The sequence below is a fragment of the Gadus chalcogrammus genome, chromosome 5 (assembly GCF_026213295.1).
Source record: "Gadus chalcogrammus isolate NIFS_2021 chromosome 5, NIFS_Gcha_1.0, whole genome shotgun sequence".
NCBI lineage: Eukaryota > Metazoa > Chordata > Actinopteri > Gadiformes > Gadidae > Gadus > Gadus chalcogrammus.
In genome coordinates, this window is record NC_079416.1 from 7,422,542 (window position 1) to 7,441,790 (window position 19,249).

At 43.3% G+C, this 19,249-nt stretch overlaps 1 protein-coding gene across 1 annotated transcript in view; it reads right to left on the reverse strand.

The window, feature by feature from the left end:
• The window catches only part of alk (ALK receptor tyrosine kinase), a 343,107-nt gene that overhangs the window by 177,027 nt on the left and 146,831 nt on the right, over nucleotides 1-19,249 (reverse strand). The gene's annotated exons all lie outside the window — the stretch shown is intronic.

Here is a 19,249-nt window from a genome sequence, read left to right on the forward strand (position 1 = left end):
CCCACCATAACACCCGCTCACAGTGTTTTCACTTCAACACGATCCAATCAAATCTCCAGCTATGAAACTGCATTCTACACCTACATGTTGATGTCCTCCGGCAAACTACCTGTTATCATAGCACAGGTGTCCCAAAACACAAGCCATTCAATTGATTCTGATTGTCCTTATTTAAATGGTTATGACTATTGTATGTGTCATGTTTTGTTTATTAAAGCAAAAAGACTCATCGAAGTACACCTTTGCTGAGTTCTGCCTCTGTGTGTGTGTGTGTGTGTGTGTGTGTGTGTGTGTGTGTGTGTGTGTGTGTGTGTGTGTGTGTGTGTGTGTGTGTGTGTGTGTGTGTGTGTGTGTGTGCGCTTGCCTGCCTGTGTGCATGCATGCGGGCGTGTGTGTGCGTCGCAGCCTGTTCTAGGTTTCGAACATCAAATACAATGTTCTTGTTAAAGAAGGACCAAGCCACAGAAACACCCAGGATTAAAATCATATTGAATAAAGCCTGTTGACTATTTCGAGGAAACACGGAACGGGGGAACGGGAGCTGACACTGTTTACCCTGTTCACCCCCGAGCCGCCGCGCGCGAGCGGTACGCTCCCGGCTACACTTAAATCTAATAAAGCTGTCGAGGTGGGGCCTGAAAATGGTGTTGTTTCCATGACCTCCGGCTGTTTTATTCACTTTAGATTGTTTGTTATTCTATTTTCTGTCCGTTTCATGGATATTAATTGCTCCCTGCGTCTGATGGCTCAGACCGCTTCGCAGACATCCGTGTCCTAGAGTGTGTTTCTCACGGGTACAAACACACACACGCACACACACGCACGGGGGTCCCATTGTACGCCCTGCACTCAAGCACACCAGCACCCCTTCCCCAACTGCCCCCGTGTCCCATTTAACCAACACATATGGAGCAGCGGCAGGCGGCACGGTACAACATGTCCATCGCTCCGCACGCCGTAATTGTCATTGTGTTCATGGATTGTATGAGGCACAATTTCGTTCCTTTCAAATAGCGTGCAGCGAGGCAGACTCCCGTGATGCTCTGGAACGAGGAGGCCGCGGCCTGTGCCAGTGTTTCATTGACTCCTGCCGTGTAGCAGCCAATTTGCATGTATTAGATAGAATTTGTTTTTTTTCTCCCCATCCTCTTCTTTTTAAACCATCCCGTGGGAAGACATTAACTACCGGAGTCACGGCCCATTCCTGCTTCGCTACGGCATTTGAACGGCGAAAACGCCAGAGATTATGACCAGATGGCGTTCAATTTGAAATATATTATGTATTAATACAATCCAAAAACGGAAAAGGGAGGGTTGCGCGTAGGGGTAGACTTGGCTGTTAATTGCACAGCAATAGAACCGCGGGCCAGTACTCCATGTACAAAAGTATATCTTTATTTTCATAATTCTTTCTAAAAGGAGTTCTTAAGGTTTCTTTACTTTTTCCTATCCTATCCCAAGGAATTCCTGAATCCCCAAAGGCGGAAAAAGATTGGCCAAATTTCAAGGCCGTCATAAAACCCAGTGCTTTTCGTTATACCTAATTTGACTACCCCTCTCCCTCCTCCCCATCCTCATATCCATGTCCCCCTAAACATCACAAAAGTTGGCAAGGAAGAGGAGAGCTTCCACAGGGTTTCCAATGCAATGCTGCTGCCTGTGATTCCTTTATAGGTAGCCGTGTCCAGAGCGTCTCTGCGTCTCTGTCAGGCTGAGAAGGGGGAAAACTCTGTCTGGGAACAATTATCAGTGGGGAACAGATTTCAAGCGAGCCTTAGCGTCTAGAAGTGAATTCAATTTGTAAAGTGCCAGCCTCAATGTGTTTTAGCTTGTGGATATTTGTGCCGGGCAGAGGCAAATATTTGTTGTTTGGATAAAAAGTAAATAGCCGCTGGCTTGTGATACGAGGAAACTCAATAAGCTGTAGGTCTTACAAAAAAAAACATACAGTCCACAATTGGTTTAACACACAATGTTGTCATGTACAGGAATGCAGCAATCACATTAGTGGTTGTCTTTTGTTGTTATCAGTGAAATAAATGTTAAAAAACTCAATGGCCCAAAGTCACGGACATCGCTTTTCTGAATCGAATCAGGGTAGAATATACAAAATGACACAATGTCAGACCTAAACTTCCTTTGTATTATCATAAATACGTGATTTATATTCATAAAAATCAGATCTGACCACTAGACCATCCCATTTTCTTGAAGGGGTCGGGCTCTGAGTCACTTCAGTCTTATGTTAACATTGTATTCCTGTTCGTGGACTCCTTTAACAGAAGTAGCGCTGCTGGCAGAAGAAGCCCTCCATAACAACGGATGTGCAGCTTATTGAACAAACGAGCACGGCTGTTTTCCCTTGACGCTGCAGCTAATGATCTAGAGTTAAACGCTATTTTTCCCACTAATCAGTAGTGTTCAGACTTTACATACAAAAACCATGTGGCACTTTTTAAGCCCCTCTGAGGTAAGAGTTAAACTGCGGAGAACAGAGTGGAAGTTGAGGGCCGCGTTGTGTTTTAAATCGGGGTGAGCCATCGCACACTCTTCGCAAGCCGTAGAATCAATCGGTTCTTGTTAACAAAGCATTCGGAAATGGGCCAACTGTTAAGCAAAGTTAGCGTTTTTGCAGATAATGAAATCCGAGCTGGAGGCACAAGAGCCAGCAAACTGTATCAGAGTGCATTCTTCCCAAATCCTCTTACTGCGCACAATGCATTATTTACCCTGGACACGAGGAAGGATGGGGTGTTTGGGGGGGAGGGGGAAGGGTGCCCTGCTTTGTATCCCTCACACAACATCACAATTAGCACAATGACTTATTTTTCCTGACATTTGAACATCACTTTAAAAATGCAGGGACCTCGCCTTATGGGAGAGTATGAGATAGACCATTCCCTTTTTGGGATTTCTTGAATCCGTACTAAACGATACATACATTCCCTTTGTGAGTCCCGTCACAAAGCCAACGCCGTATTCTTGATACTTTGGTGGCTTATGTAGTCATGGTCACGGCCACCGTATGTGTAATGTTCCATACTGTATACAGCTACCTCATTACCTACACACAAATAGATATGGTGAGGGCAGAGGTGGACAATTTCCAGTTCTGAGCATAAAAACAGAATCGCTCTCTCATACCGTCTTTCCGCGTCCCACGCTCTTGTTTGCGTGGGGCCAGCTGATGGGACTCATTAGGTTGTGCCCAAGAGGCGCGCTCATTAGCAAATCCAGATGGTACGGGGGAATATTTGTACTTCCTGTACTGAACTGGACGCCTCACCTCTGCGTGGAGGTGCCTGGTGGCTAGCGCTGTGTTGCAGGGTAACAGCTGGAGGTCCACACAGCCCAATGCCATAGATGAGAGATATTGTTGCTCGTATTGAGTGTCCTTTAGATACTAGAGGAAGGTACAGCCCACAAAACATAAATCCACTACACTTAGAAGCTAGTGCACCTTACATCAACTGTCCTACGGATAAAAGAGCAATATATAGCTTACAAAACATGAATCCACTACATTAAGAGCTACTTTACCTTATTTCAAGTGTCCTACAGATGCTAGAGAAATATACGTCCACTTTATTGAGAAATGTGTAACGGATATTGAATATCCTTTAGATCCTAATCGTACTTATCATAAAGTGGAAAATGTAAAACGAATATGCTTAGAAGACATTCCACTTATCATTGAGCATCTGAATAAAGCCAACATGAAAAATCCATAACCGCTCGATTACATTTCTGTTACATAACTAAACGAAAGAATAAGGCATCTCATCACTGTTTGTTTACATCTCAAATCTGGGAAGGCAGTGAAACAAGGGGAAATAAAATTGCAAACTGCAAGCTTACAATTGCTAAGCATGCAAACAATGCAATTATAATCTTTTTTTTTCTTTTTGCTTTCGCTTGAAAGCCGCCTTTGGGGAGAAGTGGTAGGCGTTTGTCCAGCAGCGTCAGTATGTTTCTGGTTCTTGATTATACTGAATTTAAATCAGGCTCTATCATGTCTCACCTTTGGTTCCCCACAATGCACTGCCCAGACCGGGCCGTCTCATTATTATTCGGAGGCATTCAAGTGCATCCTCTCCACCTGTTTGTTTTTGCCTTGACTGCCTTGGGCATTTGTTTTGGTGTTGTTTTAGTTTCAGATTAGTAACAGCAGGGACCTTTAATGCTGCCCAGCCGATATCAGGCCCAGACAAAAGGGTTAGTGTTTCACAACAGCTGATGCAGCCACAGGACAGCACAGAGGAGATTGTGGGAGGGGGGGGGCAGGGGGTTAACACAGCAGGGGCACCTGGGAGAGAGAGAGAAAGCGGTCAACGAGGTGCGGTGATAAGGAGATGCCCAGTTTGCAGACCTATATCGCGCACACGTAATAAGCCCCCAAAATGAAATACACTAACTCTCCTGGAACCATCAGACTAGCCTTATGAATGATATGAATTATGGTTTGTCACACAAGGATTTGTAAAGCCTCAAAGATGAATGATTTAAAAAAGGCTGTCGTGCAAAATGAAAATCGTCCAATGGTGGCCAATATTGTTTTTTGTTTGTGAATTTTTGTTGTTACATTTCTAAGCAGACAGCCAGGAGGTGCATGGCTGGAAACACAACAGGAGTCTTGAATAACTGCATTGAAAAGAAACTTGCCGAATTTTTAACTATAATCATTCTAGTGAAAAAAACAACAACACTGTAATTCAAATGAACAGCTGAACAATGAACATTTGAATAAAGGTAAGCGTCCATGACTTCTGCAGAACACATAACGCAAGTGAATTCATGTGCACAGATTAACTCATACACACCAGCATACGACCTCAGCGGTAATGAATAGGAGATTTGTTGATGTATTATTCAAGCAACTCTAGTAGCCAAGCCAATGCATGCACACTCTCAATTAATGGAAATAAGCAAGACATGAGCTACCATCAACCCTGATGGAACAGCATCTTAGTGTGCCCTTTATTTGTATTCACAAGCCAGACAGGCCAGCTGAGATGACCATGAGTTGATAATGTTTGCCCTTGTCCTTTGTTCCTATCTGCATTGAGTGAGCCTATCTTGTTTTGCCGCTGCTAGCTTGCATAGCTGTTAGGATAGGCGTCTTACGTACAGTTTAGAAGCTTGTCTCGAATGCACATTGACTTTCAACCGAGAGAGCTAATGGCATGAGAGGAGCTAACGATTCCACCCGGATTGTGTTGGGTTGGGCTGTTGTGCTTGCTAATAGATTTATTTTGATTGCTTAATTGTTTAATGAGCAAAATGTCCTGCTCATGACCTGATATTTATCTTATCTCTGTGTGTGTGTGTGTGTGTGTGTGTGTGTGTGTGTGTGTGTGTGTGTGTGTGTGTGTGTGTGTGTGTGTGTGTGTGTGTGTGTGTGTGTGTGTGTGTGTGTGTGTGTGTGTGTGCGTTCACATGGGCTTCATTATTCAGTAATGGATGATACTTGTGTGTATGTGTGTGTGTTACATGAACTCTGCCTGTTATATGTTATGGGCAGAGTTCAATCCCAGGCATCGGTCCAGCACGGGAGGGGTTCCCATGCTGCTCCTAAGGGCTGCAGCTAGTGATGGGGCGAAACCAAAGGAAAAAAGATGTGTACTACTTCAACATGTGCAATGACAGAATACAATTAGAAAAAAAAGGTATTGGCACTTGAATAAAGTTAATTCATAAGTCATTTAGAATAATTAGGAATTAATCATTAACCAGCCTTTCCAGTGGACTGTATCAACTGGGTGGACATCTGGGGGTAAATCAAATAATTCAGAATTAACTAAAGGCTTGAATATTATTATAATTATGGTCAGTGCCTCATTAGCTTAATGCTTATGAATTACTTGGGACTGAAAATTATTATAAAAGTGTTGCAAAACATTAAAGCCGCTCTTCAGAAATACCCCTGAAAACAGGGACGAATGCATGGAAATGGAAAATACAGTTAAGAAAATTAGTGCTGAGCTTGAGAGCATACAAAGGGGCTTTTGTTTGTTTAGAAACCTAATTACTACAATGAAAGGCCGACTTCTACGTCCGTGTTGATGTTCAGCTTCTACGGCTCACTTGGAAGGCGGAAAAAAAGAGGAATTAACAGGACGATTAAATCACCTTAATTCCTATTCATCCAAATATTACGTTCAAAAAGATGGGCCAATTAAAGTAATTGAGAAAGAATATATATATTTTTTTTTTAATATGATATATAATATAATATTGTAATGATCCAATTTACTGCGGTCGATTCAAGCATTGCAGAGGTGTAGATCTTGCATTGTGAAATGAGATGGCTATATACAATTTTGTAATTTATCCTAAGCCTGCTTCACAAACCCTAATTTACGGCATCATAAAGGCAGGGTATGAATTGAGCGCAAAATGTAAGTTAATACAAATTCCTCTGCTCGGCTATGATGATGTGGATGAAAAATCTGTAAAATCCAATCAAGCATCAGGCGTATACACATTTTCTTTTGAGGTATTTCAGCAAACTTAATGAATAAATGGATGATGCATCTTTCACTCCGGGCAACCAATTGCCAACTTGTATAGCAGTTGCAGCCCTTGGCAAAAACAGAAGATACACATCAAATCACAATGATTCCCTGAACCCTCAAACCAAAAGTAAGAAACTAATAAAATCAACACAGTTATCAAAGGCAGAGTTTAGATGTTCTAATCAATTGCTGAATGTGCACTTCAGACTAAATAATTAAAGGTACTACGATATGTAACAGCGTCATTGACTGTTTAAAATTGGTACTGCAGTCAAAATTCATAATATTGTAGAAAGATGTCTCCGCCCCCTCTCTAAAATCTTGCGGGTTGCCAGAATCTGGACATTGAATAAAAAACAAAGATAGGCTACGACAAGTTCTACACCGTAAGATCATGCTCATACTGTATATATATTTGCAATGATGTTATTGTTTTAAAATCATGAACAATCTCATGTGGCATCCGTCTTGAAATCCCTCCGGGCTCTAAGCTCTATCCGTCTTCAAATGTAACGGCAACGGTTTAAGCACGGCTCTGGTCATGGAGCTTTTTGGAAAGAGAACGTCTCTTCTAAGGTTGGGTTCAATTCGAATACAATCTCAGATGATCAAGTTTCTTTGCTTTCTTCCATGACCACAGAATATTGTGCTTGTGTGCCAATTAGTTTCATATCTGGTGACCCGAAGTACTCGAAGAATAGTGATTCATAACACAGCACAACAACACAAACACAAACAAAAAACAAATGGTCCGACCCGGAACTGAAATGTTCAAGGGGAACGTAGCATTGTTGTAGGAGAAGCAAGTAGGATGACTGAGCATGTTAAAGTTGTACCTCTAAGTTTGGAAAGCGAGGGCGGGGTATACTGAATACTCAAGGTTGTCCTCCATTTATTATGAACTTGAACCTTTTCACAAAGATGTAATCATAGGACACAGTTGTCCCTCATAACATTAGCAATGGACCTTCTCCTTTTGTGTACCAGGGTTGTAGAATATAATTAGTATTATTAGAGAGATCTGCGTTTGCCCTACGATGTCACTCCAACGAAAAGGGGCCATCATTTCTTCTTAAAGTATTCGCCGACAGGAGATTAGACTGTACATTTGTCCTTTGATAAGACAGTTGTATCACTTTGCATTCAAGTGATACATGGGAATCTTGATTGAGGTTAAAAAATGAATACGTTCTTATTCAGGTTACTCCCATGGCAGGCACCAAGGCTGGTTAGATTTATGAAATATTACGCCTGTATCGCCTGTAGGTTTGGAAATCAATCTTCCATCAGTTAGAGGTATTAAGGAAAATATAAAGAATGATCCTCCACACAAAGTGGTGGTGGCGGTATTGGTTTATTGGTGGAACTTAAAATTGTTATTGTTGTGAACATGATTTCTTCATAAACAAGTAAGATGTATAAAAAGAAACGGCGTTGAAGACTCTACAAATGATTTACTATATTAGAGAGAGAGAGAGAGACAGAGCGAGACAGACAGACAGACAGACAGACAGACAGACAGACAGACAGACAGACAGACAGACAGACAGACAGACAGACAGACAGACAGACAGACAGACACAGAGAGAGAGAGAGAGAGAGAGAGAGAGAGAGAGAGAGAGAGAGAGAGAGAGAGAGAGAGACAGTGAGAGTGTGATATGGTGCTATTGTTCAGCCACACTGGGGAGTCAACAGTGGATCCTTAGCACTGGTTTAAACCAGGTTAGCGCCACATTGAGCCCGAGGGAGGGAGTAGCATTGCCCGGCTAACTGACACATTTAGGGGGGTTATTTATAGCTCTGCTAACAGATATTATGCACTGTGTGCCTGCTAGAGTGAGCCGCTAAAAGAATCTCAGTCGATTCCAATTGAACACCGCGGCGATGCCACAGTCAGTCCATTTTCAGCAAATAGTAATCATTACTTCTATTTGACAACATGTAATATGTTATATATGAGAGAATCCTGCCTATTATCCGCAACCAAGAAAAACTGATGAAACACAAACAAATTTTATTTCCCTCTTTCACGCAACTACCGTCTTGAAATATGTGCAAACACATTTCAAAATAACATTAGCACTATTATTGGGTTTGCAAGTGTGTAAAGCTGTTCTTCATAGATTATTATTTGACTCTGCGTAAAAACATGGATTACAAATAAAATACTTACGGCCTGTACGACATTATACGACTACACATCACACAGCTAGCATACAACAACAAACAGTTAATATCATCACATAGAAATCATCGATAAAGGGCCTATTTCATCATTGTGTCAGAGAACGGAGGGATAAAGTAGGTCCTGGGCCTTTTAGTCTTCCCCCTTGGCACTCTGAAGCCCCAGCCCAGGGGGTACGGACACTCCAGCATACCATGGACCTTCCTGAACACATGCCTATCAAAGACGTCCTTCAAATTGGTCCTGTGCCCACACCAGTGATCATACCGTCCACTTTCACTAGTCAATTTCAATTCAAGAGTCATGTTTGTCAAAAGTATTGACCTTATGACACATTGACATTAATCCTCTTTTTGCTTAAGACATATAACCGCTGCTGTACCTTCTTATAAATGGTGTCAGTTTTGGCCTAACAACTCTGTTGGTGGTGACTAACAGTCCCCATGGTACTTTTCCACCATCTCAGTGCTGTGTCCCTAATCACTGTATGCACGGTGGTAGGAGGCAACCTTGTATAATCAATGGCCATAAGTCCATTCAATTCTAGAAAACCCTTGCAATACAGAACATACGCGACAATGGGTCCAAGGTCTGTATCCTTATCCTGTTGGCAAGCTTATGGTCACAGAATCATCAGCAAAGTGCAAGAAAAGCAAAGTCAGGGAAGTAAATTTAAGAGACAACATTAGCCAACAAATGGTAAATTGGGTTTTAACTCAATAGCTTCCACTTACAAAAGTAAAGTAAATCCAGAAGTGCAGAGCAATATAAACAGGTCTGCATTACTACCATTACATCCTCATGCACAATGACGCCTTGCTTATCTACCAGAATGGTATTGCTGACAATTTTTTTATGTACGTCCGGCAAATTTTCTTTCGTACTGTAGAAAGCTTACAGTCATAGCCACTTAGGCTTTTACCAGAAAAACACACATTTTCAAAAGACAGGTTGGAGCAAACTTTGAACTTTACCATAAGTACCCAATAAACCATGCCATCTCAACTAGAGGGAGGTTGACACTATTAATGGTTTAGTACTGCTAATAAATATCCCATTCCAGCCCATTTGATGGTGATACTTAACACACAATTGTAGTCATGGCTGAAGTGACAAATGTCAGATTGCAAATGTTTGACACACAATGACTGTCATTAAATATTACTGCTTTGCCAGTCGGCCATTCATATTGATTGTTGATTCATAGGCAACATGCAATTATGCAAGCTTTATTAAACAAGTGAGATTTGCAAGTGAATGAGAATTGCACGCAATAATCCTCTACACTGAATATATACACAAATAGACAGACACAAACTCAAATCCCACATTGACCAAATGTGTCTTTGCTCGCTCTTGCTTAAGAAAACATTTGAAAGTTGGTTGTATTCAGGGGCAATAAGAGCCTGAGAACGCTACGCAGTCTAGGCCTAGCCGAGCAGGGCCAGGGCCAGGGCCAGGGCCAGGGCCAGGGCCAGGGCCAGGGCCAGGGCCAGGGCCAGGGCCAGGGCCAGGGCCAGGGCCAGGGCCAGGGCAAGGCTCTAGGGCCAGGGCCAGGGCAAGGCTCTAGGGCCACTGCCAGGGCAAGGCTCTAGGGCCACTGCCAGGGCCAGGGCCAAGGCCACGAACAGGGCGTAGCTGAGCAGGGCCAGGGACAAGGCGAGGGCCAGCAACCAGGGCCTAGCCGAGCCAGGGGCTAGCTGAACCAGGGCCAGGGATAGGGCCAGACTCCAGGGCCAGGGACAGACTCACGGGCCAAGCCTCAAGGCCAGGCTCGGAGGACAGGCTCACGGGCCAGGGGCTGGGACAGTTTCCAGTGCAAGGCTATTGCTAGGGACATCCTTCAGGGACCCACAGGGGGTTGTGAAGGGAGGAAGAGGGGATCACATGGAGGGATTGAGGCCATGTGCCCATCCTCCCCACCCCCCTAGCTTACCCCCCAATAGTCAAGACAAAAATAGATGAATCCATACATTAATCAGACCTCTATAAATAGGCAATAATAAATACACTGTACCATGTACATAAGTACATTGATCGATTGATACATTTATATATTAATTGATAAACAAATAACCACATACATAAATAATCAAATACATTGCAAATAAATAAATAGATACAAACATGAATAATGAAAGGAATATAAAGTCCAATAAGAAGTGGAGCCCTGCACTATGGCACGTTCCTCTGGGGAGCTGGCTCCCATTAGCATGCCCTCCTTCTGCCAAGGCCTCATCTTCAAAAGATCTGCAGGAAAGGCGTCACATTGTCACTCGGAGAGAGGCTACCCAGAGTGTGTGTGTGCGTGCATGCGTTTGTGCGTGCACGTGTGCGTGTGGATGTTTCAATGCACTCGACACCCACTGCCAGCTCCTTGCTTTCAGGGACGATCATGATCTCATGGTGTACCATTACGTGTTGTGTGTGAACATGTGGACGGAACTGGGCTGGGACAATTTACTAGGGTGACCAGATTTGAGTTTGTGAAAAAGAGGACACTTCGTCGCGGGGGGGGGGGGGGGGGGGGGGGGCGAAAACATGGGTATTTTTTCTTTAGTTCGTCCGTGAACTTACATTTACGTTTAGGCATGGCTGCAGACAGTGGCGATCCTAGGTCCAATTGCGACCCGGGCAAGATTGTTGACGGGGGGGGGGGGGGGGGGCCTACGTACTTCAGTGAGCCTACGTACTTCAGTGGGGGTTTCATTCCGTCTATACACGGCACCTTCTCAACGAGCACATGAGATCGGTCGCCCAATGACAGACTCTCTCTACAGTCAGCTCGCTCAAGAAGGTGGAACGTAAGGGAGATACCATTTCCAGAACTTGGAAGGCCGTAATAACCATAGACATATACAATGGTAATAACTAGTAGGTTATGTGAAAGACCCAGAAACACAAATATGCGACGAGGCAAAAAAAAATAAAAAGATAATAATAACAATAATATATATTTTTTTTTTTTTTTGCGACGAGGCAAAATACCGGACGTTTTTGGAATCCCTGCCGGACGCATTTTTTAGGTCTCGAAAAGAGGACATGTCCGGGAAAAAGAGGACGTCTGGTCACCCTAAATTTACACGTGAAGATGAAAGAAGTGTAATTGATCCAAATGCAGAAAGAACACGTCTTTGTTATCAGATTCGCTCTCGTTCTTTTGTTTGTCACGACAGGATGTGACTTTTCACTCTCAGTCAGAGCCAGGTTCACACGTCACCGCAGTTGGGAAGAATCCCTGATGCAGCTGTCATTTCTTTATCATTCTTAGGCAACTCCTTTTTCACTGGAACCGAGTACGATTCAATCCAAATGCCGCCCCAAAAGAACAGTGCTTACGATGAGCTAAATGGCAATGGGTGGCAGGAATAAGTCTTCTGTGTCTGAAACCAAAAATCGAACCATATTTGACACACCATCTGCAGTTGTTTTTTTTTAACGGCCTGAATACAGGTATGGAAAACTAGAATCCGAGACAACCATTGTAATACAATAAATTCAATTCTGGGAGCTGTCACCAGAAGACATCAATGGGAGCTAATGCTGAAACCAAGCGAAAGAGCTATGAGCTATGAGTCTTTGACAAACTCTCTACATGAGAAACTACGGTCTCCCTATAGACATGCCATGGTGCAATACTGTACAACAATGCAGCCACGCAAAGACTCATTGAACTTCACAATTCAGTGTTTCCTCAGAACAGTCAAACCCATGCTGCTCTCCGTCCTTCCACAAGATTTCCCTTTTCAAGTGGAACCTTTGGCAATGCTTGTCTTTTCATATTCTACACACAAGGGCGGGAATAACCCAAAAAGAAACCCAATGTGATGAAGAGGGCTGTCCAATGATGTCATGTCTTGTGTTAAGCCTTTTTTATTTGTTGTTTTGTGTCTTTGAGACGCTGGAAGATGACATGGATGGGATTGTGTATGGGCAAGGGTGCGGGTTTTGGGGTCAATCCCCAATGGCTACCTGTCAGATTCCTCGAGTTGCTACCAGCTCCTGAGTTCAGAAGGAGTGGCTTTGGATAAAAAGCTAAAGAACTACATAGTGGTCATTGCTAGTCTTTGTATTGTGAGCAGTGGCGGCTGGTGATTCTAAGTGTTGGTGGGGCACAGTAACGGACGGGGGGTCTGGGGGTCCCCCCCCAGAAATATTGAATTTGGTAGATTTGATTGCCTGCATTATGTATTTTGGGGATGGCCACTACCTATTACCTATTACCTACTATTCAAACAGATTCATAGCCTACATCCTGACTTGCAGGGCCTGGACAAGCTTAAACTGCATACACAGACCTACTTCATGGCCATTCCACCAGCCATTGCTATTTGACCGATTGTTGTTATTCTGATATTGGGACAAATCATGATCACTGTCCTATAGCGTCCATTTTTTGTGAGTCTCAATGTCTGTATATGTAACTTACCTGTTCTTTTTAAGTATAACATTGCTTCAGGAGTCCAATTCCTCCACTGAAAGGGGTGGAAAGTGCTTACAACTCTCTGCTAGTTAGCGATCTATCTCCTCTCTACATGTAGTTGTGTTGCGCGAATGCTGCTGAGGGATGTAGCCTATTTGATTGCTTGCTGAATTGTCAAATCATGTGGTGATAACAAAAAAGAAAAGCGATACCATTGGCCTGGGGCGCACAATGGTGCGACCCAAGGGCGAATTTTCTTACGCCAATGAAAAGCTGTCCCTGCTTGACGGACACATAAAAAGTTTGCGAGCTTACATTGACTTCAACCTGACCAGCGCTCCTGACTTGGAGGAGGGCTTTATTTCGAATGACCAATAACTAGCCTAGCCCAAATCATTGACGTTCAGACACATTTAAATGGTTCCTGGCAGTGGCAAGTACGGTATATCACACAATTAAACGACTATAAACGCTATGTATTTTTGTTGATTTATTTTGTATTTATAATAGTTCAGTCATAGTTGGCAGATAAATTAAAGTGGATATTCACGAAGGGGCGGCGCCCTTGCGCCCTCTATTGACCCCCCGCCACTGATTGTGAGGCTGTCCTCTTGGCTATATGGCTAGGTGTATACCACTCATTTAGGAAACAGCGATGTTTGCGGTATAGTTCTCTGTAATGTTCCGGACATAAGCACGTTCTACATCAAACAGGGGACATCGTAGGACTAACACAGGGGTACCTCATATCTCTAATGATCTGTATACTTCTCTTATGTAGCCTACCTGGGAACGGGTCACATCAATTTGTTAGGATAAGTCTGCTAGGACATAGAAACAGCAGAACCATCATTAGGGTTATGCGCCACACATGTGTGATGACATCTGGGTCAAAACGGTCTATTTGTTTTCTAATTCAACAAGTAGAGTTAAATGCAGCTGGTATGTATGAAAAACGCATTCATTCCATGTTATGTAAATTTTTGTTCAAAGCTTAGTAAATTGACTTAAATAGATGAGCTCCACATTGTGTGAGGGCTGGGCATATTATTCATATTCTATGTTCACACTTGGTATTCTGCAAAGACTGCAGAGACTATAGATCACAGCAACCTGTCAATCAGTGCAGAAACGCCCCCCTCCGAACATTATTTAATTACAATATATATATATATATTAAAAAATAATATTCAGCATCAAGAGCAATGGTGTAAGGCACTCCCACATTGACTTCAGATTAAAGTGGATGGTAATGTCTTCTTTCTTCTCAGATTTATCCTATGCTCTCTGTTCCCCTATAATCTGCCTTGTCTGCCATTTCGCAGACCGAAGGGCTGACTCTATTGCACTTTTAAATGTTGCCATGGCCATGCACTATCGTGTGGAATCTGTCACTTTTGGATCCATTATTTACTAAATTCTGGATGGAAGTTATTCAGCCCTGGGCACATATCTAATTCATTGGATGGCAACAGAAATACTGCCGTCTTGCAGAAAAAGATAAACAAATATAAAACCGACCGTTTGTGTAAATCCATAGCGGTGGTGCTCCACAAAACTTTAAAACAAGTTTCTACGTGGGCTATATACAGTGGGGCAAAAAAGTATTTAGTCAGCCACCAATTGTGCAAGTTCTCCCACTTAAAAAGATGAGAGAGGCCTGTAATTTTTTTTTTTTTTTTCATAGGTATACCTCAGCTATGAGAGATAAAATGAAAAAAAAAATCCAGAAAATCACATTGTCTGATTTTTTTAAGAATTTATTTGCAAATTATGGTGGAAAATAAGTATTTGGTCACCTACAAATCAGCAAGATTTCTGGCTGTCACAGACCTGTAACTTCTTCTTTAAGAGGCTCCTCTGTCCTCCACTCGTTACCTGTATTAATGGCACCTGTTTGAACGCCTTATCAGTATAAAAGACACCTGTCCACAACCACAAACAGTCACACTCCAAACTCCACTATGGCCAAGACCAAAGAGCTGTCAAAGGACACCAGAAACACAATTGTAGACCTGCACCAGGCTGGGAAGTCTGAATCTGCAATAGGTAAGCAGCTTGGTGTGAAGAAATCAACTGTGGGAGCAATTATTAGGAAATGGAAGACATACAAGACCACTGATAATCTCCCTCGATCTGGGGCTCCACGCAAGATCTCACCCCGTGGGGTCAAAATGATCACAAGAACGGTGAACAAAAATCCCAGAACCACACGGGAGGACCTAGTGAATGACCTCCAGAGAGCTGGGACCAAAGTAACAAAGGCTACCATCACTAACACACTACGCCGCCAGGGACTCAAATCCTGCAGTGCCAGACGTGTCCCCCTGCTAAAGCCAGTGCATGTCCGGGCCCGTTTGAAGTTTGCTAGAGAGCATTTGGATGATCCAGAACAGGATTGGGAGAATGTCATATGGTCAGATGAAACCAAAATATAACTTTTTGGTAAAAACTCAACTCGTCGTGTTTGGAGGAGAAAGAATGCTGAGTTGCATCCAAAGAACACCATAAATACAGTGAAGCATGAGGGTGGAAACATCATGCTTTGGGGCTGTTTTTCTGCCAAGGGACCAGGACGTCTGATCCGTGTGACGGAAAGAATGAATGGGGCCATGTATCGTGAGATTTTGAGTGAAAACCTCCTTCCATCAGCAAGGGCACTGAAGATGAAACGTGGCTGGGTCTTTCAGCATGACAATGACCCCAAACACACCGCCCGGGCAACGAAGGAGTGGCTTCGTAAGAAGCATTTCAAGGTCCTGGAGTGGCCTAGCCAGTCTCCAGATCTCAACCCCATAGAAAATCTTTGGAGGGAGTTGAAAGTCCGTGTTGCCCAGCAAAGGTCCAAAAACATCACTGCTCTAGAGGAGATCTGCATGGAGGAATGGGCCAAAATGCAGCAGCAGTGTGTGAAAACCTTGTAAAGACTTACAGAAAACGTTTGACCTCTGTCATTGCCAACAAAGGGCATGTAACAAAGTATTGAGATGACCTTTTGTTATTGACCAAATACTTATTTTCCACCATAATTTGCAAATAATTTCTTTAAAAATCAGACAATGTGATTTTCTAGATTTTTTTTTTTTCATTTTGTCTCTCATAGCTGAGGTATACCTATGATAAAAATGACAGGCCTCTCTCATCTTTTTAAGTGGGAGAACTTGCACAATTGGTGGCTGACTAAATACTTTTTTGCCCCACTGTATATGTGTGTGTGTGTGTGTGTCATTTTGCATATCCCCCCCCCCCCCACACACACACACACACAGACACACACACATTGAGTTTGGTATGTGGTATGTTCCACCAGCTAGGGAGCATACCCAGCTAGCCAACTAATGGGCAAGCATGATGGATCGCTCGTCCCCTGGGTCTGTCAACATCTCTTTCCCCCAGCCAACACCTCTTGCCTGGCGGCATGCAGAGGGAGAGTAAGAGAGAGAGAGAGAGAGAGAGAGAGAGAGAGAGAGAGAGAGAGAGAGAGAGAGAGAGAGAGAGAGAGAGAGAGAGAGAGAGAGAGAGAGAGAGAGAGAGAGAGAGCTCTTGAGGCTACTCCCAACAAGGGGCCCGCGGGCACCACCACAAGCACACAGCTGCATACGAGGGCAAAGGGGACAGACAGACAGACAGACAGACAGACAGACAGACAGACAGACAGACAGACAGACAGACAGACAGACAGACAGACAGACAGACAGACAGACAGACAGAGGGATGTTGATGTCAGTGTTGACCTTGATTGATTTGTTGCATAGTACCGGACATTGTAAACCCCTTCTCTTTAACGGAGGGCTATTAATAAAACGTGTTTTGCCCGGTCTTGGCAAGGGATTGGACACGTTGGATGTTATTTAATTTATTGGTACACCTTGTTCTTTCTCAGGGCTTTAAAAAAAAAAGAAGGAATTCAACAGGAAGCCCTGTCACCAGCTGTTTGGCTGACATTCACACATACCCAGCATCATTCAGATGACAACCCACCATGTTCAACCTGAACCTCACAAACGTGGCTTTCCCCATGTCAAATATAACCGAGAGAGAGAGAGAGAGAGAGAGAGCGCGTTATTTAGTGCTAACCACCACTGCTGATTGAAACCCAAGTCATCGGTGCTCAGTCAAGCTCAACAGTCCCTCTGTTCATTATCAGACGGCAGCCCCCCACACTGTGGCTGTAAAGTGCTCCCCCCTGCTCACGTGCCCCTTGCACGGCCGGTAAGAAAGGGTCGGAGCAGGTAGCACGCGGTCAGCGACACCCCGTTCTCTCCCTCTCCCTCATTTACAAACGCACACACACAATCACACAAGCACACACACATGGATAGACGGACATGCACACACAATAAAAACGGATGCACATACTTTATACATGTACACACACAATTCTACATGCAACCACACAACACAAGCACGCACGCACACACACACACACACACACACACCGTTGGAGTGTCTGTGTATGCGCGTGCACGTGTGTGTGTGTGTCTGCTTGGGTGCATTTAAGTGAGTGTGTGATGGGATGCTATTCTGGGACTCTTCTCTTGAGTGATATAGTGATGGGGTTAATAAGGAATTAAAACAAATCCTAATGTTTGTGTGGGCAATATTGTTTCATTCTAATACATAAATATACATGCATAAAGTATGACTTCATAAACAAGACCCCACCAATGGGACACGAAAACAAACCAACACATACACAAGGCAATCCACACACACAAGCACCAAGTTATTTTGTGAGTTGAATAGAGAAAAGTTTTGAGGCGAAACGTACACATAATCTTATGTACAGACACGCATGCACATAAACAACCGCATGCATAAATAGAGTGCGAGTGCATAAGCTTATTTAATTACCTACCCTGTGCTTATTTTAATTACCTCTGCTTCAAACTGATTGCAGAGTTGAAAAACTCACTATGGATTCCCTTAACTAATGACTGTCCCATATGTGGGCTGTTGGCTCCATTAAGTGGATATATATATATATATATATATATATAACTACTATAATAGCAGTCCTGTCGCACCAGTTACACAAAGTTACTCAAGTGCGCATGTGCAAAGCACGAACGCATCTATGCACGCAAGCAAGCACATGCGCACGAACATACACGGAAACGCACACACATACGCACACACTACACACACACACACAAGCACGCGGACACACCGCACCTCAACACAAAGGCAGCGACACATACACGGAAGCGCGCACACACACGTACGCACAGGTAAAGACGTTTAACGGCTCCGCCATCGGCACACGCGCAGGTAAGAACACACACGCACGCGCACACACCGAAGCACCACTCCCCCAGGTAAGATGTTATTTTTTTAAACACGTCAACAAACTCTGCCAGCCAGGTAACACGTTCTGTTACCTGGATATAATGGACGTAATATTACTCTCCTCTTTGAACCTCCCCAAATGTCTTGCGATATTGATATTCCCCCCTTCCCTCTTTGGACTGTTTTAGTTGTTTTATTTTTCTTATGTTTTGTGTGTATGGTATGTGTGACTGTAGGCTACTACTGCCGGTCTTGGCCAGGACACTGGAAGAGATGTTAATCACAATGATGATTATTATTTTTCAATTAACCAATAGTACATTCCTTGCTTTTTAAAATGTCAATGGACTTTTCAGCCCTGAATAACAGTTAAAGCTATTTAATAATTGATTTGCATGCATAGTATACCACACTTTCCATTGAACAATTACCCCTATCACCATAAATTGACAAATTTTATAATGTAATCAAATGCTCACACACTAGCTGCTTTCAGGCACACGTGTAAGACCTGACATTCTGCTGATGGGCCGTATGTGTGAACAACATATCTTGACATTTGTTCCCTGAAAATCTCCTGAATAATACTACCCCTGAGGTAGTATTTTCTCTGTAGGAAATGTCAATTACCGTATATGTGAATGAGGAATAGAAAGCGGTATTTCTCACACCACTTCAGTCGGCGTGTTGATGACGGTTCTGCATGTCTTTGAGTGGCCCCCTAAATTATAATCAGCCTGTTGCCTTTTGTTCACTGAATGGTTAAAAAATATTAAAATGTTGGCACTGCTTTTAAGAATCATTTGTGGTGAACGAATGTTATACGTTGTACAATTA